This window comes from Cupressus sempervirens, chromosome 8 (genome assembly GCF_028749045.1).
Source record: "Cupressus sempervirens isolate cs-2001-9-10 chromosome 8, ASM2874904v1, whole genome shotgun sequence".
Lineage (NCBI taxonomy): Eukaryota > Viridiplantae > Streptophyta > Pinopsida > Cupressales > Cupressaceae > Cupressus > Cupressus sempervirens.
This window is the reverse complement of record NC_143125.1, coordinates 504,647,605-504,653,639: the sequence shown is the minus strand read 5'-3', so window position 1 is coordinate 504,653,639 and position 6,035 is coordinate 504,647,605. Positions and strand designations below refer to the sequence as shown.

At 34.1% G+C, this 6,035-nt stretch overlaps 1 long non-coding RNA gene across 1 annotated transcript; it reads right to left on the bottom strand.

The window, feature by feature from the left end:
• Window positions 1–4,690: 4,690 nt before the first annotated feature.
• LOC149543412 (uncharacterized) lies at window positions 4,691–5,720 on the bottom strand. The gene is made up of 2 exons (XR_016355237.1): window positions 5,602–5,720; window positions 4,691–4,895 (listed from the first exon to the last, which is right to left on the bottom strand). It is a non-coding gene; the product is annotated as an uncharacterized LOC149543412 (long non-coding RNA).
• Window positions 5,721–6,035: the final 315 nt, after the last annotated feature.

Below are 6,035 nucleotides of genomic sequence, written 5' to 3'. Positions count from 1 at the left end.
TCAAATCTCGTGTCATGACGACACCTAGGTCAAAAGATATCGATCGTCAAAGTTGCCTTAGTGAAACTGCCTGCATGCAACACATTAGAAAACCATAAAATGCATTCGGCTTTGGCTTCAAAAATAGGTCAAACTGACATTTGGGGGCACAAAAACTCGAGCATTAGTTTACTGTCACAAGGAGAGTATAAATGTGAGATTTGGGCTCATGACAAATAATTGGGCGCAATTGGCAAACGTTCAAAAGTGGGCTACTTGGATTTGGAAAACTGGAAACAATGGCAGAAAAACGATTTTCACAAACGGAATGGACCTGAGAAAGTGTGTAGACGAATTCATCAAGATTTGCAAACTGACACACTTAAAAAAATTTCAGAGGAGAACACAACGGTACAATCCATTTGATCTCACCTATTATGGATTTCGAGTTCTGACATCCCGAACAGGGGTACTGGTCAATTTGCACTTTTTGACACTAGTAAAACTTTACAAGTTGCATATGGAATCATGTTTGAAAACTAATCAGAAGGATTTTTCATAAGCTCAAATCAGAAACATAACACGTCTCTGACCTCTAGAATGCAATGCAAAAGGAATTTTCTCATTTCGAACAATTAGGTCAAAGTTATGACAAGTCAAACAGGGCCTCCCAGAATTCTGAACAATTTGCATCAGCATGACAACAATAAACAACCGACTTTGAGGGAATCAAAACTTAGTCAAAGCATGTTGAAATGACTTAAAATCTGAAATATATATTATTTGATATGGATACTAAACAATCCCAAAGCAGTGAGTCATGAAACATAATTGGGTGCAAGATATTCAATTGCAAACTAGGCTTCTTGCCGTTGTTTGACACTTGGGCAAAATGCAGAACTAAACATTGATCAAAACAAAACTTCATAGAATGACTCGAAATGACAATTTATCTTCACAAAACGCATGAATATATTGAATGCAAGGTGTTAGAAACATTAAACACCTCTTAGGCCTCAAAAGGACAATTGGATTCACATGCATAAAATGCGCTTTAGGGGCTCAAAAGCTTGGAGTGGTACTCAAATTGGGAGGTTGATTTTGAGTTCCATCACAAGTATGGAGCTAAAGTTTATATGCCTAATGGCATTCACAACTAGTATAAAGGACTTTTCTGATTGTTGCCTGCGTGTTATATTTGAGAATTTTTTTTTACAGATTTTTACAATTTAAAGTTAAATAAGTATTTTATATCTTATAAAAAAGTTCAAACTACTTGTCTCATTTGATGGGGTGGTAATAATGAAGAGTGGCTACATCTAAGTGCTCAGATATTCATAAATCGAATTTGGCATTAACACTATCATTTACAACAAATGACAATTGAACAGTTCTTTCTCAAAACTTGAGGGCATGAGTCTCTAGGTGAATTTGATGGTGCCACTTTTAATGGTAAAGTGGTGCATGATTGATGATGCCTAGATTTGATGTTAAGATTTCTCAAAATAACTTGCATGTGATATTGATAACCATTGAACTAATAATAGTTATTTTATTTATTGAATAATCTTTCTAATTTAGATATTTATATTTTAAATTCAGGCTTCAAATATATGAATCCATTGATGTATGTATGTTGTTTGGCCAGTGCACTTGTATATTTTGAAATATGTTTTTCATGTAAATGTTTTTTATACATAAATATCTATCATTGTTTTATTATCATGATGCATAATGTTGTCCTAAGACAATTAATAGTGTTGTTCATTCCAATCTCATATATTATTACATTGTTCATATTAAGTCATACATTACATTATTCTTATTAAATCATTAAATCGATCTTATTAAAACAACCCATTTGCGCTCTCCACTGCAACTTTTGTTTCTTTATTGTTTGGTGTAGTTGATGGACTCAATTGTTTTTAAAACATTTGACCTTTAAACTGATTGGGATGTATTTTTTAATTTTTTTTATGAATTGATAGTATTTGCATAACTACTGAGAAATTTTAACTTCATCAAGACAAGGCTTGTCTCTATGTTAATTTAGTGCTTGAAGTGTCTTTTTATTGCACCAATATGATATTCTTGGAATGTCTTTTTATTGTACCAATATGAGTACTCTGAATCTTTCCTCTTTAAATTGAGACAATCGAAGAACTGATATCCTTTGCATCACCTCCATCTCAACATTTCAGGAAAAGCAACAAAATTCTTCTTTTTCCAAGAAATGTGTATCCAATCATTTTAACTTCTATTATTTCCTATTTCTTGCAGTACCTAGCTAAAATGCACTACATTATGAAAATCTATTTTTTGCCAGCATGCGAAGGGTGTTAAAGACCTCAGTGATCTAAAATTAGGATAAGATAAGCAATTGATGAGCTTAAGGGGCTTTCTAATGAATGGTTCATAAGGCACAACACTTGGTGAAGGTTTTGCAAATGGGGTTGCAAGCTTTGTGTTTAACCATGGAGGAAACTTTGTAGTTAATCACACTGAGGCTGGAGTAGAACTGGGATGGGTGATCTCCCAGGAAGTCTCGATGCTTCACCCATGTGAGCATCACTTAGATCTAAGAAATGCTAAGTGTTCCATTTATTCTCATGAGAGATGGATTCATGTCGAATCACTACTCATGAAACATGGGTCAATGAATTTAACTCAAAAATCACGTCTTTAAATCCTGATAGCAATATCACAATTTGACCAGCTATGAAAATTATCTCCTACTTATCAAGATAAGCAATGTCAATAGATCTCCTCTCTTTTGTAAAGATCGTGGCCAAAATTGTCACACAAACTCCAAAACCAAAAGAAGTTGAACACTCTCTGAACCAACGAGTTTTTATGGCTTAAAAGAGGGATGGAGTTCAAATCCTCATACAAGTACCTATCAAGAAGCTTTCAGCAACAACCAATCAGGCTGTGGAATAAACTTCCACTTTTCAATCTCCCTTACAAAATAAGGGTTAGGCCTAAATATTCAAATGATTACATTGCTACCATGGAATTCAGCTGCAGCCTATGTTTGGCAATCAGTTCCTTTTTTTGTATAATGTCTAGTACATTTTTAGTATCAATATCTACTATCAATGTCTTGATGAAATGAAATGCAAGATGTTGAGGCCGGTCTAAGGGACCAAAAACACATCTAAAGCAACCAGCTGAATTTTCTCCACGTTATCATTTTTGTTGTGGAGCTGCATTAGAAGATTAGACATCTTGTGTAAAGAAAAGTTTCTTCATGCTGTGCATGTGTAAGTTGTTCTTATATTTATTGCAAATATCCTTGACAAAGTATCATTTTGTTTCCACCACTTTCTTGTGGTAGAAGGTATAGTTTCTTTCTTCCCACCCTTCCTTAGGCACCTTCCATCCCATACACTCCTTGACAAAGTATCATCATCTTTCCACCTCTCCCTTGCTGCTTGTAAGGGATGAGAGGTGGTTCTTAACTGCTTGACAAAGTATCATTCTCTTTCCGTCAGTACTTTCCACAACTCCCTGAGAGCTGATTCTTAACTCCTTAACAAAGTATCATCCTCTTTCCACCACTCCCTTAGAGCTGATTCTTAAATCCTTGAAAGTATAATTTTCTTTCCACCACTCCCTTGTTGCTCCTAAATGATGAGAGCTTACCTTACCTTTAATTGTGGATGTGGATTCTAGATATTATGTCTCCATGTTCCCATGTGATTAAATTCTTTGGTGTAACATACTTTTTTCCTACCCAACTTATTAGTTCATATGGCAGATTTGAATTTCTCTAACAACCATTTTTTCATTTCGATATTAGTGTTTGGACATTCCTGAGAGTTAATGTTCCATTTTTGTTCACCACATTTTTTCCTATGTCCAAGCTCCCTCCCTAATCACCAGATTGAGCCTGCATTGATTATCCATATTTCCCACTTTGTTTAAATAACTAATAATCTGTCTTGCAGTTTTATATGTCTCAAGCTTTCAGTTTTTTTGCACACATTAAAATTTTGTGTTATATTTTAACAATCTGTTTCTCCATTAATTTTTTATGTGCAGTCTACGGCAGAAGCCTTAGAAAGAATTGTGAGAGGAAGGTACCTATTAGAAACAATTTGAATTCTGAAATTATATGAAAAGTAAAAATCTGATTTGCTAGTGCTAGTAATATAATATTTTGTTACTTAAAGATTGTAAAAGTATCAAGCATTAATATAACAATTGTGAGGGCAAGGTCGCTAGTAAGGTTGTCTTTAGAAGCTTGCTCTCTCTACCGAGCAAACGGTAACACACACTATCGTTTGCAGATAATAAGCTAATATGCAATTTAGATTTAGATTAACCTCATACAAAACTCTTATGCATATTGATAAGAGTCTTAAAAAATTATTAAAATTATTATTATTCATTTCCAACCTGCACTCTAAACTGTATGTTAATTCCTTGTTTCGGCTACTCTGGGAAAATATTGCTCGTCAATTATGCTAACCAATGAAGTCCCTACTGCTGAAGAAGAGCCTCCATGCTAGAAGATGAGTCTAGCATGCTAGAAGAAGCCTACATTTTAGAAGATGAACAGGATTTGAAAATAATAAAAATATCATTTAACCATATCTTACCCCTATAAGAAGCACCACACTATGCAGGAACAGGAACTTTGACGCCTGCTTGTTCCTTGTTACATTAATTAATGCTAAACACTTTTCCAATCTTAAAAAACAAAATATTACTAGCAATATCAATCAGATCTTTACAATTCGTGTAATTTCAGAATTCAGATTTCTACAATTCATGTTAATATTCAGATGTAATTTCTAAATTTCTAATTTTATTTCTGAGTTTCTAGATTTTATATTACAGCCTGATGAGAGAGAATCAATACTTCAAACCATTTTTACACAACCAATTCAGAAGCTTCTCCAGAATACATCCTGCCTAGGACAATAATTTGGGATTAGATTAAACGAAATGCGTTAACATATAAGAGATACGATATAAATTGCGAAACTTATTTCACAGGACTAAAAAAGCTTTCTACAGACGCATACAGAGGCAAGAAGACTTTTTCTACCAAAGCATGCAAAAGAAAACATTATAACTTCAATACAGAGTCAAATAAACCTTAAAAAAAAACCATTAGACATGTGGTATATCAGTGGATAATAATGGCATCTAGCATCTCAAGTAAACAACAACGAACAGATTCATTTTACAACGGCTCTCAGTCAAGGCACGGATTTTCCACAGAAGAAAGTTGGAGCTCTGTTCGGTTGTAAGCAAACCCTAACCCTCATCAAAACTGTCATCTGTCATGTAATCACAACACAAACGTCCAGTGATTACATAAGAGAATCTTCCAGAATACTGAAAATTAGGGTTAGATCACAACTCTTTCGGCTCGCCTCCTATTCAGTGTGGTTAAGACATAAATTCATCATCGAGCCATTTTCAACAAGCACAAATCATACAAAACCAAAAATCTAACAATGCATGAAATTATATCAAGCAGCACAGAAGACGGTAAACGTGAAGGAGCCAAGCAAATATTGCCTACAAATTTTAAAAGACTGACACCAAACACGATTATATCATATCGCTTCTCAAACCCTAGATGTTTTTTGGAAACCCTAACCACACCTTGAGGAAGTAGAGAAACTCCAGCTATACCGTGGCTTAACTGAGGGTTGATTATTCAATTTGTTAATCCACCAAGTCCACTCGTAAGGTGCAAATGAAAGGATGAGCATTTGGGAAACAAGAGACGCAAAGCGTCACAGTTCTGTTATATGTGTCATGATTATAGTATTGTAGAGTGTGGCAATAAAGGGTTGAGATGGAGGAATAAACTTTTTAATTTGAATGAATGCAAAACGTATTAGAACAACATTCTTTATATCCTTTAATGTTTTAGAGGTTGAACTATCTTTAAACCATATTAAAATTAATTGTAATTGTGCATAGAACTTAAGAACTAAAGATAGTGGAGAAACATAGACAATTACATTTTGCATTAATGTTTGTAGTTGAATGAGAGTAGATAAATTATAGCTCTTACCAAGTCAAAATTACTT